Source organism: Ceratotherium simum, chromosome 37 (genome assembly GCF_057802395.1).
Source record: "Ceratotherium simum simum isolate JZ-2026a chromosome 37, ASM5780239v1, whole genome shotgun sequence".
NCBI classification, from domain to species: domain Eukaryota; kingdom Metazoa; phylum Chordata; class Mammalia; order Perissodactyla; family Rhinocerotidae; genus Ceratotherium; species Ceratotherium simum.
This window is the reverse complement of record NC_141936.1, coordinates 13983993-14008012: the sequence shown is the minus strand read 5'-3', so window position 1 is coordinate 14008012 and position 24020 is coordinate 13983993.

Here is a 24020-nt window from a genome sequence, read left to right as displayed (position 1 = left end):
ACTGGGCACAAGTAAACAAATAAAACTGGCAAAATCTGAATAAGATAGATTGTATCAACGTCAATACCTTGGTTGTGATTATATTATGGTTTTGTAAAATGTTCCCATTGGGAGAAACTGGGCAAAATAAACAGGAGATTTCACTGTATTATCTTACAACCAACTGCATGTGAATCTATAATTATCTCAATCTTTAATGCAATTATTGACTACAGGAAAAACAAAATGCTTTGTAAGAAAGAAAAGTAATTATAGCAAAATACTTGGCCTAACTATGAATAGCTTTTATATAGTCAAAAAAATAAAAACAGGGCCGGCCCCATGGCTTAGCGGTTAAGTGCATGCGCTCCGCTGCTGGCGGCCTGGGTTCGGATCCCGGGCGCGCACCAACGTACCGCTTGTCCGGCCATGCTGAGGCCGCGTCCCACATACAGCAACTAGAAGGATGTGCAGCTATGACACAACTATCTACTGGGGCTTTGGGGGAAAAAATAAATAAATAAAATTATAAAAAATAAATAAATAAATAAATAAAAAAAATAAAAACACCAAAAAATGGGGAAAAAATCTAACCATGAAAGTGAAAAATCTGTACACTGAAAACTATAAGACATCGGTGAAAGAAATCGAAGACATATATAAATGGAAAGATATTCCATGCTCATGGATTGGAAGAGTTAATTTTGTTAAAGTATTCACACTACCCAAAGCAATCTACAAATTTAATGCAATCTCTATGAAAATTCTAATGGCATTTTTCACAGAAATAGAAAAAATAATCCTAAAATTTGAAGGGAACCACAAGAGTCTGAATAACCAAAGCAACCTGAAAAAGAAGAACAAAGCTGGAGGCATCATACTTCCTGATTTCAAACTATATTACACAGCTATAGTAATCAAAATAGTGTGATATTGGTGTAAAAACAGACACGTAGGTCAATAGAACACAATAGAGATTCTAGAAATAAACTGGGGCCAGCCCCAATGGCCTAGTGGTTAAGTTTGGCACACTCCACTTTTGTGGCTGGGGTTTGGATCCCAAGCACAGACCTACGCCACTTGCCTGTCAATGGCCTTGCTGTGGTGGCGGCTCACACACAAAAAGAGGAAGATTGGCAATGGATGTTAGCTCAGGGAGAATCTTCCTCAGCAAAAAAGAAAAAAAGAAAAAAGAAATAAACCAATGTATACATGGTCAATTAATTTACAGCAAAATAGTCACAAATATACAATGAGGAAAGAATAGTCTCTTCAATAAATGGTGTTAGAAAAACTGGTTAGCCACACGCAAAAGAATGAAACTGGACCCCTATCTTACACCATACACAAAAATCAACTCAAAATGAATTAGACTTGAACGTAAGACCTAAGACTATAAAAGTCCTATGAGAAAATATAGGGGTAAGCTCCTTGACATTGGTCTTGACAATAATTTCTTGGATAAGATACCAAAAGCAAAAGCAATAAAAGCAAAAATAAGCAAGTGGGACTACATCAAACTAAAAAGCTTCTGCACAGCAAAGGAAACCATTGACAAAACGAAAAGGCAACCTATGGTATGGGAGAAAATATTTGCAAATCATATGTCTGATAAGGTGATAATATCCAAAATATACAAGGAACTCATACAACTCAATAGAAAAAAACCAAATAACCCGATTAAAAAAATGAGCAGGGGAACAGAATGGACATTTTTGCAAAGAAGAAATACAAATGGCCAACAGGTACATGAAAAAGTGCTCAACAGTACTAATCAGGAAAATGCAAATCAAAAGCACAACAAGATATCACCTAACACCTGTTAGAATGACTGTTATCCAAAAGACAAGATGGGGGCCAGCCCTGTGGCATAGCGGTTAAGTGTGCGTGCTCCACTGCTGGTGGCCTGAGTTCGGATCCTGGGTACGCACCGATGCACCGCTTGTCAGGCCATGCTGTGGCAGCGTCCCACATAAAGTGGAGGAAGATCGGCACAGATGTCAGCTCAGGGCCAGTCTTCCTCAGCAAAAAGAGGAGGATTGGCATGGATGTTAGCTCAGGGCTGATCTTCCTCACAAAAATAAAAAAAGACAAGAAATAACAAGTGTTGGTGAGGATATGAAGAAAAAGAAACACTGATGCACTGTTGGTGGGAATGTAAACTGGTACAGCCACTATGGAAAACAGTATAGAGGTTCCTCAAGGAATTAAAAATAAAACTATCATATGATCCAGCAATACCACTTCTGGGTATATATCCAAAGGAAATGAAAAGAGGATATCAAACAGATATCTGTACCTCATGTGCATTGCAGCATTATTTGCTATCTCCAATGTATGAAAACAACCTAAGTGTCTGTCAATGGATGAATGGATAAAGAAAATGTGGTATATATATATACAGTGGAATATTATTCAGACTTAAAAAAGAAGAAAATCCCATCATTTGTAACAACATGGATGAAACTGGAGGGTATTATGTTAAGTGAAATAAGCCAGACAGAAAAAGGCAAATATTGCACAGCATCACTTATATGTGGAATCTAAAAAAAAAAGTCAAATCCATAGAAACACAGAGTAGAAAAGTGGTAGCTAGGGGCTGGGAAATGAGGAAAATAGGGAGAGTTTGGTAAAAGGGTACAAACTTTCAGGTGTGAGACAAATAAAGTCTGAGGATCTAATATAGACCATGGTGACAATAGTATAATACCATATTGTATAACTGAAGTTTGCTAAGAGAGTAGAACTTAAATGTTCTCACCAAAAAAAAAAAAAAAGGCAAATATGCGAGATATGGAATGTGTTCGTTAACTTCCTGGAGGTAATTCTTTCACAATGTATACATATATTAGATCATTACACTGTACACTTTAAATATCTTATAATTTTATCTGTCATTTATACCTTAATAAAGCTGGGGGGAAAAAAAGGAAAGAAAAGAAAGAAAATAAAATGAACTCCTTGACAGAGTGTGCCACCCTCAGCTCTCACTACCTCTCTATCCCTCACAATACATATCACTACCTGGTGAATACAATTATTACAAATATAAAAGTATTCATTTCCCCTCCTTGAAGCCTTAAAGATCTAAGAAGGCAGCACACAACATCTGTTAGAGCTCACCAGAATTTTTGATATTAGACAACCTTGGACCTTACAATCCTTGTAAGGATGAACAGAGAAAAATAACCAAACGCATAAAAAGAGACTTCAATTCAAAAGAAATGAGCCAACTCAAGAAATCAACCAAAGAGGCCTCAACTTCACCAGATTTACTGAAATAAAAGGAGAAACATTTGGGGAGAAGTTATAGAGAACATTACATTTATGAATCTATATAAGTTATGCACTAAGCAGCAGCCACCTGAGATCTGAAAGAAACCGCTATTTCCAGATTTAGAGTTGCAATAGAGGCAGTGAAACCTTCGTTAGAACCACCTGAAACTCTAGTCTATTAAAGCAGATGTGCTCCAGAGACTATTCAATAACTGAGGGTTAAGAATAAAGTTGTGAAAATGATGAGAGAAAAAATAAGAGACATGGAAAAGATATCTAGAACCACGACATGCAAGTAAGAACAGTTTCAGAAGGAGAAAACAGAGGAGAAAGATGACAGACAATACCCAAAATAACATAAGAAAACTTTTCCTGAACTGAAGGCAGGTTTGAGGTTTTGTCAAAGGGGCCCTTGATTGCCAGACAAAATAAATGAAAAAAGCTATATAGTCTTATGGCATGTTTTTATTTCAAAAATAAAGAAAACAAAATTCTGCGTGAATATAGGCAGAAAAAGAGATTGTCTACTAAAGATAAAGTATTCATCTTAGATTAAAATTCTTTTCATTAACATGAAATGACAGAAAGCAATGAAGCAATGTCCACAGAGTTTTGACGAAAAATGGCTGTGAAACAAGAAATTATAGCCAGATGAGAGAAGAGGAACAGAAAGATATTATCAAACATGGAAAGTTTCATAAGATATTTCAATGAAATGCATTTTCTGAAGAAAAAAATCTATGTCTAACAGTCTTAAATAGGAAAATACAAATACAAAACCTTAGGCATTGTATTAGCTTGTTAGGGCTGCTATAACAAGGTACCATAGACCAGCTGGCTTAAACAACAGAAATTTATTTTCTCACAAGTCTGGAGGCTAGAAGTCCATGATCAAGGTGTTGGCAGGGTTGGTTTTTTCTGAGGCCTCTCTCTCCTTGGCTTATAGATAGCCGTCTTCTCTCTGTATTCTTACATGGTCTTCCCTCTGTATACACACATTTCTGTGTCCTAATCTTCTTCTAAACGCTCCAGTCATAGTGGATGAGGACCCACCCCAATGACCTCATTTTGACTTAATTACATCTTTAAAGACACTCTCTCCAAAAACAGTCAGATTCTGAGGTACTAGGAGTTAGAACTTTTGACGTATGAACGACATATTAATTTTCAGGGGATGCAATTCAGCCCATAACAGACATAAACAACAATACAATAGAAGAAAATTTTAAAACTGCCATTTCAATAATGAACAAATTTTTAACAAAAATATAAATTTTAAAATTTGACTCAAAGAATAGAAAATTCTGAGATTAATGATGTAAAAATGCAAGTTGTCAAAAATATTTTAAAATGAAAAACGGAGAACTTTATTGGTGTTTTTTGTTTTTAGACTTTCAAGTCACAGATAATTCTTAAACAACATAAACCATTCCAGGTCACAGAATTATTAGGATTGCTGCAAGCTCCATTCTATCAAACGAGCGTAAGCCTGATCCCAAACCCTGACAAGAATGCTCTAGTGAACCAAAGACAGTCCTGCTGTCCCCTCCCCGTTGGCAGGCAACGTGATTTGGGAGTCACAAGATCCAGATCTGGAAAGTCAGAATACAGGGTCTTTATGGCCATGGTGATTGATTAGAAATGGTTAGATGATCCAATTGAGGCTAATCCAGCCTCCTAGAAAGACTTTGCTTGACTTACAGGAAAAAAGGCACTCTCTCTGCTGTGATCCAAGATGTTAAGGCAGATTAAAGTCTAGAATTAGCTGTCCAGAGCCAGGAATGGCTACATAATTTGTGGACTCCAGGGCAAAATAAAAATTATTAGAAATTTCAAAATAAATACTGTTATGGATTGAAGTGTGCCCTCCCCCAAAATTCATATATTGAAGTCCTAACCCCCTGTGTCTCAGAATGATCTTATTTGGAAATAGAGTCATTGCAGATATAATTAGTTAAGATGAAGTCATGAGGGTGGACCCTAATTCAAAATGACTGATGTCCATATAAAAAAGGGAAACTTGGACACAGAGACACAGAACACCATGTGAACACGAAGGCAGAGATCGTGGTGATGTGTCTACTAGCCAAGGAACACCTAAGGATTGCCAGCAAACCAGCAGAAGCTGGGAGGGAGGCATGGAATAGATTCTCCCTCATAGCCTTAGAAGGAACCAACCCTGCTAACACCTTGATCTTAGACAAGAGCTTAGTTCTAGCCTCCAGAACTGTGAGAGAATAAATTTCTGTTGTTTAAGCCACCCAGTTTGTACTTTGTTATGGCAGCTCTAGCAAACCCAAAGGAGCGGCAAGGGGAGCGTGACAGAAAGGCTTGAAACCATGGTTTAGGTTTTAAATCTAGTGTGTCACATAGGTCTCTGCAAAGAGGATACCAAGATGTGATTAGACACAGTGCATTGTCGTAGGGGAAATGTCTGTGAAGAGTAAGTGGGGCAGGAATCAGGAGAGGGCAGGAAAAGCCCTCAGTCTACAGTGACGGTCTCAAACTTGAAAGCAGTGAGAATTAGGTAGGAAAAGACTCAAATTGCAGAACAGCTCAGAAAAATCCTAGCCAGGCTGATCAGAAGCCCCAGAGCAAAGAAATCAAAGGAACCCTCCCATCACCCTCCACTTCAGGGCAGGAACAGGTCAGCTCTAGTACAATTGCCCTGCTCAGCCATTGGCTGGGAGCAGCTGGAAGAGAACATGGCCACGGCCTGAATACCATGGTAGATTCAAAATGGCAGCCACTGGCGGCTGTCTGCCAACAATACTGGACCCATTGGATAGTCGTAGAGTGAGATCTAAGTGATAGAACTTGATGGCCACCAACACCCACCCTTTACGTTGCACATATCCACTTCTCCACACAGTCAGGGAGCAACTTGTCCACAGTTTCTACAGCCTCTCTTCCTGGTGACAAGCTTAGAAGAAAGAAGTCAGTGAGATAAACTGAAGCCCCCATCTCTGCACTTGGACTTGGGGCCACACCTGCTGTCATTCTCTCCCTCTTCCGCTATTTAAAATTTCCCTCATCCTCAGCTATCACCTCATCAGATCTTGATGGTTTACCTGGTGGGATGACCCAAACCTTTATTCCTTCGGGGTCTGAACACTTGGTCATGATGCTATCTTCAGCCTGGCATTGCTGAACAAATCTGTTCATGGTTAGAATGGAGTAAAGGAGTACCAGGCGGTGCCTGATTGGCTTACCTGGGTTCAACACATATTTTTCTATACTGTAAAATCAGTCTTACCTCCTCCTGCTGGTCTGGGTCAGTTACCCCTGGTATGAAGGTGACTCCTCTTCTCACCTGCTGGTCCCTGGACACACGGACTCCAAGGTGCCCTGGGGGCAGCCAGAACTTGTATTTAAATGTGTTTAAATGGAACGTGTGTCTTCTATCAAAAGTGAATGCCTTTCAGGGAACAGAACCTCCAACCCTGCAGACCCCAGAGTTGTGGGGATGAGAGGTAAAAATTAGCCCATAATATTGTCAATATATTATAAGTATTCTTAATTTCAATAATTACATCTATTAATTACTATTCCATTGTGTTATTATACCATAATTTATCTGACATTTCTGTTTTTCCCAAATATTTGCTATATAAACAACTCTGTAATTTGGGTCATTGGGAACAATGGCAAATGGTGCTACTTCTGCTTCTACCCTTTGGTCTGTGGACTCATGTATTCTTCCTACTGGGGACACAGCATCATATAGAAGTCTCTTATTTTGTGCATACAGATAGCACCTCATATTGCAGAGGTCTGCAACAAGCTATCATTTCACCTCTGCCTTCAGTCGGCTATTCTAATGTGCTATCAGGCTGCCTCTTTCAGGATAGTATGTGATATAATCAATGGATTCATGGTCACAGGCCTACTCCTACACCCTCTTGACTGGAATGTGGATGCACTGGTTGGATTCTGTGCTATTCAGTCTCCCATGTCTGTGGATCAGACATTCATAAGCCCCCAAAAGTGGTGCTAGGAGAGGCTTTCTGGGTGAGAAAGGCAAACTCATACCAGAACAAGCATCTGCCTCTGTAAGGATTAACCATTGGCCCTCCAGAATGGAAGATGCCCAATGTAGTCAACTTGCCACGAAGTACCTAATTAGATTATTGGAGAAAAGTGTCATATTGGGTATCAGTTTTGTTTCTGATAGGTTGAACATTCAGAGGCAGCTGTAGCTAGATCGTCTATGGAAAGTAGGAGCCCATGTGTAGCCTTCATTTCAGCCGCTCACTTCATACGCCCACCCTGCCAATTCTGGGCTGGCCAATGATGGAAATTGGCTAACATGAACTGATTAAATCATATCTCTTTAGTTTTTCAGTGCCTTATCAGAAGTGGGGGCTTTGTTATGGGCATACAGAAAATTTCACATTCTATTCCCACGCCATGTGTCCATCCACCTCCTTGCCTCCAATTTTCCAGTCTTTTTCCTTACAGGCCCCTGACTACCTTTAGCTTCTTCTCCTTCCACATGGGAGTACTGCCCACGGCTCCATCTTTGGAAAGATTTTTCCTCTCTACTGATTCTCAAGGTGACCCTTGATTGTAGCGTAATGCAGCCTCCTTTTAATTTTAGCTTGCACCAACCTACCAAGCTTACCCATCTTTAAATCAAATTTGGGCTTTTTCTCCTCCTTCAGCTGGCCATACAGGAACCTCTCCCTATAGTATAGCAATAGGTGCAAGTTGGAGGAGAAGTACTGGTGGAACTTTGGTGGGAATTATGAGGATCTAAGCTACCTGCTCATGCTGCTTACTTATACTGTCTGTTCCTGCTCAGGTTCCATCTCTGATGTATGATCTCCATCTTACAATGGATTGCTGTGTGCCCATCTGACTATATGACTTGGTGGTCCAACAGGACCTAGCTCATAATCGGTAGTTCTGGATGCATGATCATTTGGTGCCCCATAGTGAAGTGTTCTGCCTTTACCAGAGCCTAATAAAATGTCGAGAGCTGTTCTCAAGAGGCATATAATTCTCACTCAAATGGTACACACTTGCTGTAGAATTTCAGGGGCTTGAACTGTAACTCTCCCAGTTAGGTTTGCCATTAATTCCATACTTCATCTTTTCCTATCACTGATGCTTCCAACACTGTGGCCCGAACGTCAGAACTGTTTACGCCACAGCCTACCCTACTGCAGAGCCCTTTCCTACTCCAGGCTCCACTCAAAGTTGGTAGCCTTCCTTGTTACCCGGTACATGAGTCAGAGTTGTATTCCTAGGACCTGGGTGTAGAATGTGTTGCCTCCAGAATCTGAAAGGATTTACAAGGGCCTATGCTCCCTGCCTTCTTAGCAGTGGGAATACAAGATGTAGCCATTTGACTTTTACTTTGGAGGTTATGTCCTGGAAATCTCCTGACAACTAGCTCCCTAAAAGTTTACTGAAGAGACAGGTCCCTGATTCATCATCGAACTTACCTCTCATCCTCTAGAGTTCATGGATCTTACCAAGGTCCCCAGCACTCTAACAACTTCTTGCTCAGCCTGCCACATCAAGATATGCAGATTGTCAAGATCTCTTTGCCATGGGGCAAAACTAATTTGCCCCTCTCTTATGATTGGAGTAGAAAAGAATGCATCCACCAAATCAATGGCCATATGCCATGTGCCTGAGCCTTTACAAAACTATTCTGGCAATGATACCACATCCAGTACAGCAGTTGTGATCAGAGCTACTTGGTTCTTTGTGGTATTCTATAGTCATTCTGCAGGGGCCAGACTGGTGAATTAAGTGAAGACGTGATGGGGAGCACCTCCCCTGCATCTTTTAGGTCTCTAATGGTGGCATTAGCTCCATTTATTCCCCTGGGCTGCAATATTGTTTTGATTATTCTCTTGGTGGAGGATGGGGAGGAACAAGAATGGCCCAGCTCTGATCCTCCTGCTACGTTCAGCCTTTGGCTGAGAATAGACCACGGAGAGCCTGGCCACAGCACAAATACTAAGGCGGATCCCAAGTGGCAGCAACTGAGGCTGTCTGCCAACTGCTCTTTGCAGCAGATTCTCTCAAACGGAGAACTGAACTAAACCTCGATGGCCACCACAGCTAGATCAATCTACATTTACATATCAATCTCTACATCTCTATCTATATCCAAACACGTAACATTTTATCATGTATAAGTAGGATTTATCCCAAGAATACGAAGATATTTATTCATATTAGAAGACATTTTAGTAGAATTCACCAGATTACCAGGTCGGAGGTGGGGGAATATATAAGCAAATTAAAAGATGGCAATAGTTTCAGTATTCTTTGGTGCTTTTCTTTTTTTTTTTTTTTTAATTTTGTATTTATTTATTTATTTATTTTTCCCCCAAAGCCCCAGTAGATAGTTGTATGTCATAGTTACACATCCTTCCAGTTGCTATATGTGGGACTCGACCTCAGCATGGCTGGAGAAGCGGTGCGTCGGTGCGCGCCCGGAATCTGAACCCGGGCCGCCAGCAGCCCAGCGCGTGCACTTAACCACTAAGCCACGGGGCCGGCCCTTTGGTGCTTTTCTTATATTCAAACATTTCAACGTGCAAATCTTTTGCAACTGCATAAAGAAAGATTTAAGAGTTATTTTGAAAGAGAATTAAGAGACCTCTGCTGATCTCGGCATCTAGAAATAAGGCTTTGAAAATCTACTGATAATCATAATTTGTGTAATCTTCAGAGCTTTGGCCAACCACATCAATCAAGTCTCCTACTTCTGTACAATTCTGCCATGTGCACATTAACATCCCTGCCACTGGGCTACTTAACATCTGCATCACCTCTGTAGTATCCCCTCAGTTAAGGATAATGTGGAACATTTCCAAGGACCCCAGTGTGATCTCTTTCTCTCTGAGCAAGAATGAAAAGAGGCGTGATGGTATCAAGGAGTTGTCACATACTTTGAATAGCCAGGAACTCTAAAATCCAAAACAATGTCACCTTCACAAGGACCATAAAAATACTTTATAGATTTAATTTAGTGTTCTGGAGCTCGGCAAACAATTTCCCTTAGGATAAGCTTTCTTCAAACATGGCAATTCTGGCAATTTCATATATACAAACCAAGAGGACCTAGAATGTTCAACAAGCCTGGGACAAGCTGAGCTGTAGAGCAAACAAAGCACATTTAAAAATAACAATAAGGATAATAAGGCTAATAATGATCATCTTTCTGATGAGATAAAAGGTCACTGTGACCACCAGATCAATGCCAAACATCCTGCCTGTCATGATGCTTCCTTGGCTCTTGTGCATCTGCCAGCCCAGAGCCAAACTGCAGGCAGGCACCAAGCCCAGCTTTCACTTGCTTACCCTCCGGTGACTGCCAACGGCTCAGGTTGCAAATTTGTTTATATTTAGAAGAACAGGTGTGTGGCTCCGTTCTAAATCAAGTCAGTGTCCTGCTGGTGTCATCTTGATGCATTTCATATAGCTGGAATGATTTAATATGGAAAAAGGGCAATACACCTACCCTGACTTACACATACGACTGCACTTAGGATGTAGGAAATGTTGTGACTTCTATCTGTTCAGATTCTGTTCACTATCCACTCCTTGCATAAACTTGAAAGTTTTTTGTACTGGTTGGCGGTTTCCGCTGAGAAAAGGAGTTAAAAGCCCTGAATTCTAATGCAGCCTCATTAGAAGAGCAAGTTATCTCTTACCTGTGTGACCTGGGGATGATTTATAATCACTGATCTGCAGAGGGCCCCCTCTTTAACACACCAAGATTGTTGCAAAACTCAAATGCCAGCCACCATGTAGGCGAATATACTTCATAAATGCTACAGTGCTCCTCAAATTAAAATACTATGATGCCTGTAAAAGATTTTTATGAAGTTATACATGCTCTACAAATGCAAACTAGTGGAATGGATGGAAGTGTCTTGTGAACAATAGTATAAATGTCAGATACACGACAGAATCCAAGACCAGGTGTTCTTGAAGACACCAGCTTTGCAGCCACATCCTTCAATCACTGTTTCTATTAAGAATTCTGATGAAAACATAATGTGTGAGGAAGTGGAGACACTTAGTTATGCTGTAAAGTAATCCTGCTAATGATTTTAGCTCTGATACTTGTCCAGGCTTAATTCTTAATTAAGAATTCTTAATTCTGTTCAGCATACTCTGGGACACTGATAAACTATGCATCATTTTGTGGCATCTCTAAATGATGTAGGTACCAAGTAAAAAGCTTTTCAGTGAAGAAGGAAAAGGGAATTTTGTTTCCATTTCAATTTCACTTCTGTTTATATTATAATAGGGAGGATTATGTGTTATTAAAATCTATATAAACAGTGATAAAATATTTTATAGAAAAAACAACCCTTAATTTTTGTAAAGTAGCTTCATCGTAAGTACTTCTTGACAAAAAGTTTTCTGCCTACCAAGTGAATCTTTTTCCCCATATTGTTTGTATGGGACCTTCCATTAAATAAGTGAACAAAATCACACAGATATATGCTTTCCCAAGCACTGGTGACATCATGAGCACTTAGAAGGCACTTGAACTTTCTCTTAGTCATCTCATCCTGAATCATGTTTAAGGTCTCCTTAGTTGCTCTGAAATATAGGCAAGAAGAGAGAAAAGTGTCACTCCAAATATATTGACCTGAAAGACAAGAATCCTACTATCATAATATCCCAGGGGAAGAGCCATCGTAGGGGCGGCTCTAGTCCTCCTCCTCCTAGGACAGGAATTCCCCCTGCAATATGCCTGGCCGTGGCTGCACACACCTCCACTTGGCCAGCCCTGCTCAGTGGTTGGAGCTGCCTGGGGCAAGTGGCCCCAGACTCTTGCACATTGCCCAACTTCCTGACTATATGTTTGAATCATGTTCAAACTGCAGATACTAATCTATTAGACCCTGTAGAATCCCTAAATTCTCTCTTTCTCTCTCTCTCTCTCCCTCCCTCCCTCTCTTTATTGTTTCAGGGCAAGGAAGCCATTGATGTTTTACCATGGTAGAAGGGAAGAAAGCTTTGTTTGTTATTATCCTACAAATAAAAATATCCAACCAGGGCAAAGACATGCATAAAATTATTTTAGTTTTGAGGGCTTTGCTTTTAAAGAAGTAAAACACATTTCCATTGCCTACTTGTTCCTTTAAAGTAGAGATGTAAAAATTTTATTATTTTTAAAAAGTAAGTAATGAAACATGCATTTTAAACAGATCATAAGTTGAGGAAGGACACTAATGAGATTGATAGGAATGGGAGAAAGATGGTAGGGAAAAAATAGAGGTGGGAAGATTGAAAGTCAATAAATAGAGAGGGCGGAATAATGGAGAGAGAGAGGTCAAAGGAAACAGAAAGAGACAGAATGACACTCAAAGAGAGAAGGTAGAAGAAAGTGGGAGAGAAGGAGGGAGGAAGCGTGGAAAGAAGGAAGGAAGTTTGAGGTGAGTGTCACTGATCAGAGGTAAATTACTCATTAGTGTCTAGGCTGCCTGTGCACTGTGACCATATGAGCCGTAATAGTAATTGTTAATAATAACATACTGAACGTTTACTATCTCCCAGACACTATTCTAAGTACCTTAGATGTGATCCCCATCATAATCCTATGAGTTCATTTCTATTATTATAATTATTCATCACCCTCAGAGGGAGAGATCTGCACTCCACAACTCACAGGTAATGATGGCCTGGCCAGGATTCTACCTCTGGTAGGCGCCACACAACTGGGCTGCCTGCTCCTTGGCACATGAGGCTGCCTCTCTTATTCTCCAAGATGACCATTAACCAGTTTCACTATTCCCTGAGATTTCTATGAGCCTTACAGAAGTTAAAAACAATACTTTCTGCATCTAGAAATGCTATATCTAGTACTACTGGCAAATTGCAGAAGTCCATTCTAGAATCAAAGTTTATTTTCCTTGATGATGTTTCAAAACGTACTTTAGAGGTTTACAGATGTTTGGCAATTTTCTAGCTATGATTCAAGCTCCTTCGACAGTTCCAAAATTTTTAATTTTCTTATTATTTTGCTTAGAGTCATCAGAGTTGCATTATTTCTTGTTAACCAGGGGTTTTAATTAAAACTAGCATTTATTTCTGCTTCTGATCAAATTCTTATTTTATGATCTAGTTAAGACTAAGTAAGAAATAATAAGAGAAGAAAATTCTGTAAAAGCTAAGAATAAATAGTAGATGTATATAATAAATACAACATTGTGCCCATCAATAAATACTTAATGAATAAATGAAATTGATTAATCATTGCTTGATAACAACTTTTAAATTGCTTTTAGCACACCTCTAAAAGCTCCTTCTGAAAGTACTCACCAGTGGAAGGATGGTTTGCAAGTGATATCATTAAGATCAAAGAAATAACATTTCTTTTCTATGAGTCTGCTGAAATTAAGCTTAAGATCCATTCAGGAAAAATGAATTATTTTAGGCATAGAGGGGTGTTAATATGAGAAATTAATTGTTTAAAGAGAAGCAATTAATTGTTTAAAGAGAAGCAATTAATTGTTGAGCAAACATGAGATGGGGGGAGCAAAAAGGAAACAGGGCTGATACCCAGAGAACAGAAGAATGCCACTGCCCCCTAGGCTGGATTTCACAGCCTCCATCAGCTGCCGAGCTGTTGGAGATGCTGTCAATTAGCTGAGACCAAGTATAGAAAGCAACTGTGGAGCTGAGAAGCACTTTATAGCTACCCTTTACAGAGAGGGCCCAAACAAGGGTGTCACTACAGCAAAAGTATAAACGAACCTTGTCAGTCTACCCGAAATTTCTTGGTTTGATCTCATGAGCAGCCTCCGCAAACCAACTGTTCTACCAAAAAGATAAAAGAAACAGAGGAATTTGATCAGAGGCATTCTCTAATTGTCTAAGTATTCAAAAACAAAAATAGGAAACATTGTCCACGGTCTATAGGAGTTTTTAAATATCTTTTTGTTCTATTGTCTCTTCTATGTTTAATTTTTAACAGTGTTTATCATTATTATTTTTTTGTCTTAACTCTAATGACTTTTCAAATTTAGTGATTTGCAATTTTTCTTTGCATTATACAGATAATAATACTCATCTGCCGCTTAAATGGATTATAAAATTAATCATTGAGTGAAGGGTGTTGTTAGGAAAGAGTTTATTGAAGAACAGTTCCAATTATAAAGTGCCACCAAGACTCTAAGAATATCATACTAAGTCACTTATGGAGGATGGAGATGATGCTTACAAGTTCTATTATAGCTTTTCCAGATAGTAGTTATTTCAAGGAGATTGCTTTATTCTGATCCTCGCAGTCAATTTTGAGGTTGATGGCATTTAATTTTATGTATGCATTCAGAAAGAAATGAGATGGCTTGATGGTGACATATATTTCAGGATTTTTCTTTTATTAGATTGCAAAAAGCAGGTACTTCGACTCGCATGACTTGTTTGAAGCAAAAGAAATCATAATCGGCCCAAGTTTCATGTTAGGTAAAACAGAGACATTTTGAAAATTAACGATTGTTATCTGGAACTGCACTGCATTACGTTAATTTTGATCAAATGCTGAATGTCATTTACAGCCAAGCTAATTCCGCTGAGGGCCAAGACCATGGTGTTACATTTAGGCAGGGCTAGTCCAGTGAATCTGGTCCATCAGCACAGTGGGGAATCTGCTGGGCTCATGGATTTAAAATCCTCAAAACAACTTCCATTTCCTTAGAGCTTTTCCTAAGTGCTCTGAGCCTCCTGATGCACAGATTCGTGCTGAGATTCCTCCTCCTTGGATCCAGAGAAGGACCTGCCTTCTCCCCTCTTTGGCAATTCTCAACCTGTGTGTTCAAATACATTCAAGTAGATGTGATGGAAAGGGTTCCAGTTAGCTCATGGAAAGCATTTAAAGAGGAGGAATCACCCTTGAAAGGTTAAGTTCAGGAATTACTTTCCCATGTTGGATAAATATCGGCTAGCCATCAGGAAGTAGGCAACATTAGTAAGATTATATTTAAAACAAACAAACCTCAACAATATAAAATAGGGGTGACTTTCAGTCATTTCTCAAAAATTCCTTCGAAACAGCATAGATTCATGGTTATAAACATGGAATCTACAGACACGTAGTCTGAGTTTACAACCTGGCTCTGTCATTTAGTACATGCAAGATCTGGGGTGAGTTAACTATTCGGGGGCTGTTTCCTTGCCTTGTAAACTGTAAATAATAATAGTGCTATTTCATAGAGTTATTGCAAGGATTAAATGAGTTAAAATTTGTAAAGAGCTTAGACTGGTGCATGGCACATACAAAGCACTACCTATGTGTTTGTTAAAGAAATAAATTCCTTTCTTGAACCAGGAACACCTCTCCCTGCTCCGTACACACAACGCACGCAAGCTCTAATGCCAAAGCAATAAATCCTTCTGAGAAAGAAAATCACGGATTCCCAGAGCCTTATTTTCAGAATCGCTTATGTTGCTTCCAGGCCTTGGCTATTTAATCCCTCCAGAACAACCAAGAGAGAATTTACGCAAATAAACTTCTCCTTTTACAGAAGAGAATGCTGCTGTACAGGAAGATCAAGTGTTTTCCTTGAGACGACCCAAGGAACTCAACCCCTGCTCCATGTTTATTGAGCTTCTGGGCTCACTTGCCATAAAGCACATGCAATACCAAAGATAGGAAATAAAAAACTTGAAAGTGTGAAATGCAAACCAATTTAATAAGAGTATGTACAGAGAAATGAATCCACTGAATGAAGTTTATGCAACTTTTTAGAAACTGGATCTTCTGACAGCTTCAGGAGACTAACAAAGAAACTTCTGCTGAATGGATTTAGTTTTCCATTCAGATTTCCTAAATGAGAAAGAAACTAAAATATGCAGCTGGATTTTTTTTTTTTAAAAATCAGTTATCCATGCAAGTTATGTTCAAATACATACAAATATGATTTGACTCTGCCAGGCCAGGAAAGAAAAAATGTGATTAAGGTGAGTCTGGGAGAGCAGAGAGCTGTGAAGCCCCTTATTATGGTGGGCTGTCTCACCCCGTCAAGGTTATAAAGGGAAGAAATAGATGTGAGAAGAGGTTCAGGCGGGAATGATGGACGTTTCAACTCCCTCTCCTCCCACATAGCTCCTTGATGAGTTTTGAAAAACAATAATCTTTGTCCATACAAGTTTCTTCATGTCAACTGCTGTTTGTGCAAGAATCCCTGGACTTTACCCAGCCCAGCAAAGTGTCTTACAGGAGGGAGAGAGGGAGGGAGGAAAGGGGAAAGAGAGAGAGAGAGAGAGAGAGGGTGAGAGAAGCAGAGATTTTCAGTTATTTCCATGATAAGGCATGGCTTGAAAAACAATAGTAATTTCTAGTATTTATATTTTTCTCTGATACCAAAGCAACATATGCTTGTTGCAGAAAATAAAGAAATTTTTTAAAATATACCAAAGAAAATCAAACTCATGGCATAATTCTCTCACTCCACTGTATCTGAGTATTTTGGGCTATATCATTAGCTCCCTCCCATATCCATCCCCTATGCCTGTGAATTCAAAATAGATTTTTAAAAATCAAATTAGTATCTAAGCATATAGCTTTTTAGCTTAGTTTTACACTTTATTATATTATGGGCCTTTCCCTATACCCATAAATATTCTTCATAGATTTTGATTGTTTGGCTCTATCATAATTTTTCTAAGGAGTTACATACTAATGGTTATTGTTTCTATTATTTTCTTAAAATAAATAATATGTATGTTTGTAAATCTTTATGCATTTCTGTGATTATTTCCTCATGAGAATTTTCTAGAAGTGGAAATCCTGGATCCAAGTGCATGAGTTTTTTAAAGCATTTCATATATAATATTGTGTTTTGTGTTTTCTCTAGTTTTTGTTAAATTGGAATATTAATCTTTTTTTTCTTTGATATAAAAAGGTCTTGATTTTATCAATTGTTTCCCTGTTTAATTCATAATTTTGGCTTTTATGTGCATTACACCATTTCCCATGCTTGCCTTCAAATTATTTTCTATTATTATTTTATTTAAGGATTAAGTGGTTTATTTTTATTCTCTCTATAGAAATAGTTCTAAGCACTTTAAATGTAATATCTCTGGGCTGGCCCGGTGGCGCAAGCGGTTGGGTGCGCGCGCTCCGCTGCGGCGGCCCGGGGTTCGCTGGTTCGGATCCCGGGCGCGCGCACGGACACACTGCTTTGGCAAGCCATGCTGTGGCGGCGTCCCATATAAAGTGGAGGAGGATGGGCACGGATGTTAGCCCAGGCCTGTCTTCCTCGGCAAAAAAAGAGGAGGATTGGCGGATGTTAGCACAGGGCTGATCTCCTCACAAAAATAAATAAATAAATAAATAAATGTAATATCTCATTTAACCCTAGCAAGAACTCCATAGATACCACTATTAGCTCCGTTTTACAGATGAGGGAAAGAACTTATATTAGTTAAACAATTTCTAAAGATCATAGAGCTAGTAAATGGTGAAACCTGAACTTGATCTCTCTATGTCAGGCAGGGATTGAAAGACAATGAGCTTCCTTACCTATGAGCACAAATGCGTGGGCACACCCCCAGAGATGGACAGGCACTGTTCTCTCTTCACATGAAGGATAATTTGTATGTTCTACATAGGACAGTATTTTCTGCTTTATTTGCTTTAAAGTGGTTAAGTGATGGCAAACTTCCATTGAAAATTTAATCCCAATTTCTAATATTATTATATGAGAAAATTTATCAAGGAATTTTCTGTTTCATCTTGTATTCTTATGAACAGTTCTTTTAAATGTTACAGAAATATCTGGGAGGGGAGAAGTCAAGATGGTGGCGTAGGCAGACTCTGAACTCACCTCCTCCCGTGGACACAGCCAATTTACAACTACTCGTGGAAAAATTACCCCTGAGACAGAACTGAAAACTGGATAAGAGGAACTCCTGCAACAACGGACAATCCTAACTGGGGTAGAAGAGGCAGAGACTCCCTTCTGGAGAGGAAAAACGCCGCCTTCACAAGCCGCAGCGCCTCACGGCCGCCCGGGAGCAGCTCACAGGTATGCAGCCTCCCTGGAGGCGCAGGGCCCTGAGCTGGGGAGCGCCCCCGCTGTGGGCATTTTGTGGACCCAGCACAATCGAGACGAGTGGCATAATGTCTGACTTTGCCTGCTACTAAAGCATTGGGGAGTACCACCAGAAAACCTGGTTCACAAAGAAATTAAAACCGGCTCTTAAAGGGCCCATGCGCAAACTATGAAACTCGTTTCAGAAAGCATCCTAAAAATACCAGAAAGAAAGGTGTACAGTGCTTTGGTAAAAAGAGACTCACCTAATAGGCCCTGTGTGCATCTCAGTGAGAGGTGAGACCTCTCCAGGGACTGGGACATTGGCGGCGGCCATTGTTGTGGCCTGGTGTGGGTGTGCTGACAGAGACGCCATTGGAGTTCTCCCTGAGGTCTGCTAGCCCAGGGTCTGTCCCACCTGCTAGAGCACTGATTTAATCCAGCTCAGCCAGGGCAGGCAGCCCACCCTAGAGACTGGCCCCACCCAACAACAAGCCCTCAGGCAACTTGTGGGCCTGCATAGATTGGTGACTGGATTCTCTGCAACCTGGCAACTGAGCTGACTTCAGTGCAGCAGGGCATGTACAAGGAGCGGATGGAGAGTGTGGGGCTCCCGCCGTGGAGAGACTGGATCCGCTTCAGGAGGTTGGGGCGTGCACATGGGGCAGGACTGTGTTGACTGTGTGTGTGGACCTGTGGGTGGCAGGGCTTGTCAGCTGCAGAAGACTTGTGCTTCTCAAAGACCCACATAGGAGGTTTGCCCCACCTTCCAAAGCCTGAAACAATTGGGTGCTCCCGTGCCTGAGGCCAGCCCCACCCAGCTGCAATCCTCAGAGAACTGACAAGAGACATAAAGGCTGAAGGCTTATAGCAATTGTAAGGCCCTGAGCCTAACAACCTGGCACGCTGGGGGCCTGCTCACTTAAAAGAAATACTGCAACACAAATGTGGTATTAGAACTTGCAGCCAACTGTGCTGGGGCTCCCCACACCTGATAAAGAGACTGAAGGGCCCACAACAACTACAAGAAGCTGAGCATTACAACAGCTGGCCAGGAGCATAACTCAGCATCCCTGGGTGCCTACAGGGAGAGCAAACAGGCCACAACAGAAGGACACACGTAGCCTACATAGGGGTCACCCCTGCAACATTGAGAACTGAGGGAAGCACACTGCAGGCCTCCTAAGCAATCACCTACATAAGGTCACCTATCCAAGAGTAGGAGACGTGACTGACCTACGTAATCACAAGCACAGGGAAAGAGGCAAAATGAGGAGGCAAAAGAATACATTCTAAGTAAGGGACCAGGACAAAACCCCAGAAAAGGAACTAAGTGAAACAGAAATGAGCAACCTACCTGACAGAGAGTTCAAACAAAGAATGTTAAGGATGCTCACTGATGTGGGGAGAAGAATAGACGAACTCAGTGAGAATGTCGACAAAGAAATGGAAGACATAAAAAAGAACCAATCAGAAATAAAGAATACAATACTGGAAATGAAAAATTCACTAGAGGGACTCAAAAGCAGAGTAGAGGATACAGAAGAACGGATCTGTGAGCTGGACGAAAGACTAGAAGAAATTACCCAAGGTGAACAGGTAAAAGAGAAAAGAATTAAAAAGAGTGAGGACAGTCTAAGGGACCTCTGGGACAACATCAAGCGCACTAACATCCATGTTATAGGTGTCCCGGAAGGAGAAGAGCGAGACAAGGGGGCAGAGAATCTATTTCAAGAAATAATAGATGAAAACTTCCCTAACCTAAGGAAGGAAACAGACATCCAGGTACAGGAGGCACAGAGAGCCCCAAACAAGATAAACCCAAAGAGGCCCACACCAAGACACATCATAATCAAAATGTCCAGAATTAAAGATAAAGACAGAATCCTAAAAGCCGCAAGATAAAGTCAAGTTACATACAAGGGAAACCCCATAAGGCTATCAGCTGACTTCTCAGCAGAAACCTTACAGGCTAGAAGAGAATGGCACGATATATGTAAAGTGCTAAAAGGAAAAAACTTACAGCCAAGAATACTCTACCCAGCAAGGTTATCATTCAAAACGGAAGGAGAGATCAAAAATTTCCCAGACAAGCAAAAATTAAAGGAGTTTGTCACCAAGAAACCAGTGCTACAAGAAATGTTAAAGGGACTGATTTAAGGGGAAAAGAGAAGACCACAAATAGGAAAAATTATCTATTTCCATGATAAGAGGGTAATGGATACAAATACACAAAAAAGAGGTTAGATATGATATCAAAAACATAAAAGGAGGGAGGAGGGGAGTTAAAGAGTAGAGCTTTCAGACAGAGGTCAAACTAAAGAGACCATCAATTCTGTATAGAAGAAAGAAGGAACAGAGAAGGACTACTAAAACACTGAGGGAAAAAAAGTTAAAAAATGGCAGTAAGTACATACTTATCAATAGCTACTTTAAATGTCAATGGACTAAATGTTCCAATTAAAAGGCATAGGGTGGCTGATTGGATAAAAACACAAGACCCATATATATGCTGCATACCAGAGACACACTTCAGACCTAAAGACACTCACAAACTGAAAGTGAAGGGATGGAAAAAGATATATCCATACTTCCTAAAGCCATCTATAGATTCAATGCAATCCCTATCAAAGTTCCAACAACATTTTTCACAGAAATAGAACAAAGAATCCTAAAATTTATTTGGAACAACAAAAGACCCTGAATAAGTAAAGGAATCCTTAGAAAAAAGAACAAAGCTGGAGGTCTCACACTCCCTGATTTCCAAATATACTACAAAGCTATAGTAACCAAAACAGCATGGTACTGGCACAAAAACAGACACACAGATCAATGGAATAGAATCAAAAGCCCAGAAATAAACCCACACACCTATGGACAGCTAATCTTTGACAAAGGAACCAAGAACATACAATGGAGAAAAGAAAGTCTCTTCAACGAATGGTGTTGAGAAAACTGGATAGCCACATGCAAAAAAATGAAAGTAGACCCTTACCTTACACCATACACAAAAATTAACTCCAAATGGATTAAAGACTTGAAGGTAAGACCTGAAACTATGAAACTTCTAGAAGAAAACATAGGCAGTACACTCTTTGACATCAGTCTTAGCAACATATTTTCAAGCACCATGTCTGACTGGGCAAGAGAAACAATAGAAAAAATAAACAAATGGGACTACATCAAACTAAAAAGCTTCTGCACAGCAAAGGAAACCATCAACAAAACGAAAAGACAACCTACCAACTGGGAGAAGATATTTGCAAACCATACATCTGATAAGGGCTTAATCTCCAAAATATACAAAGAACTGATGCATCTCAACAACAAAAAAACTACCAACCCAATTAAAAAATGGGCAAAAGACCTGAACAGACATTTCTCCAAAGAAGATATACAAATGGCCAACAGACACATGAAAAGATGTTCAAAATCATTAACTATCAGGGAAATGCAAATCAAAACTACAATGAGATATCACCTCACGCCCTTCAGAATGGCTATAATTAACAAGACAGGAAACAACATGTCTTGGAGAGGATGTGGAGAGAAGGGAACTCTCATACACTGCTGGTGGGAGTGCAAACTGGTCCAGCCACTATGGAAAATAGTATGGAGATTCCTCAAAAAAGCAAGGATAGAACTACCATATGATCCAGCTATTCCACTGCTGGGTATTTATCCAAAGAACTTGAAAACACCAATGCATAAAGATACATGCATCCCTGTGTTCATTGCAGTGTTATTCACAATAGCCAAGACTTAGAATCAACCTAAGTGCCCATCAAGGGACGAATGGATAAAGAAGATGTGGTATATATACACAATGGAATACTACTCAGCCATAAGAAACGATGAAATCCAGCCATTTGTGACAACATGGATGGACATTGAGGGTATTATGCAAAGTGAAATAAGTCAGAGGGAGAAGGTCAAATACCGTATGATTTCCTTCATTAAGTAGTAGATAATAACGACAATAAACAAACACATAGAGACAGAGATTGGATTGGTGGTTACCAGAGGGGAAGGGGGGAGGGAGGAGGGCGAAAGGGATAATTTGGCGCATGTGTGTGTTGATGGGTTGTAATTAGTATTTGGGTGGTGAACATGATGTAATCTACACAGAAATAGAAGTATAATGATGTACACCTGAAATTTATATAATGTTATAAACCGTTACTGCAATAAACAAAAAATTAAAAAAAAAAGAAATGTCTGGGAAAACTGCATTTATTTTTATTATTCTTTTTGTCTGTTATGCTCTCACTGTATTTTTTTCCCTGGCTAAGGTTTATTGCCTTTCCCAAAATCATTCTCCTCTAGAAGCCTTCTCCGAAATACCCTCTGCACCTTCTAATGCACTTGCATGCTCTTCCTGGGAGCTCTACCAGAGTACCTTTTGCAAAAATAAGTTATAAATTATAAATAAGTGAATGTTGTGGAACAGTCTGTTTATAATTGCAGTATTTCTTCATGAGAGATTTAGCAATTTACTAACAGCAATGTAGTGCTTTCTTTTAGACGAAAAACAGCTGCTGTCACTTGGGCTTACAAACAAAATGGTTCTATCAATCGAGACAGGAACATGATCATAATAAAAACCATGAACACGGCGTGGCAGCGATAGACACCCACTTCCGTGGACGTATAAAGAACAGCATCCCACATCCACAGGAATGGACTTGGGAGGCCACCTGTCTATTGAAACAATATATTGAGGTCCATAAAGGCATTGTTCTACATTATCCTCAAATAGCTCCGCTTCACGTAGTCACCAATCATTCCAACAGTCACTCGGCCGCTGTGTCAGAGGTGGGCAGCAAGAAATTACATCCATGCCAGCAGCTCAGCTCCAGGATAAACAAGGAAGCCCTGCCTTTCCTTTCCCAGTTCAGCCGCGGCTCGGATGCCTTAGATTGGCAAATCACATTCCTCAAAGCAGAGGCCAGGAGCTGTAGCTAAAGTGATTGATGATGCTTGGTCCTCACGCAGGCCCTCCTTGTGACCCAGGTTGCTTTAGGCAGGTGCTATGTGCACACAGGGCAGGCACACCGGCCTTTATGCATTGACTTCTTTATAGCAAAAGTAAAGCAGACCTTCACCAAGCTCCACATCCTGAGGGAAACAATTCGAAAGGTCTCGCCAACGTGGCAGGCCCATCTCACAACGCTGCTGCGCTGACAGATATCACCTCTCTCTGCACTGTTCCCACTTTTCAGAGCAACAGGGAGAAACATTTGCAACTTTTGAGAAAGTGAGAGCAACTGTCAAATGGGGCACAGAAAGAGTAGGAAGACAGTTCAAGGGGCCAGATCAGATCAGGGATTGGACACAATCAATGAGAGCTGGAGGGCAGGGGATGAAAAATAACACCAGACACACCATGTGCCCTCTGGAGAGAAGGCAGAAGACAGCATTCACTGTATGCACTGCAGCAAAGCTGTCATTCTCAGGCACCAACCAGGGACTCTGCTGTTCTCACTATTTATGGGTAGAATTGTCTCTCCCTGCTTCCAACGTAGAATACTTTGGGTTGCAAGTGACAGAAACTACAATTCAAACTTCTCAGCCAAATAAACGAAAAAGAAGGAAGAGGAGAAGAGAGGGGAAGGAGGAGGAGAAAGAGGGAAGGAAGCAGGGAAAGAGAGAGGGAGAGGAGGATTATTCAACTGAAAAGACCAGAATTTGGGTCAGATTTGGGACACAAATGGCATCATTATGGCTCAGGCTTGCTCTCCTCAT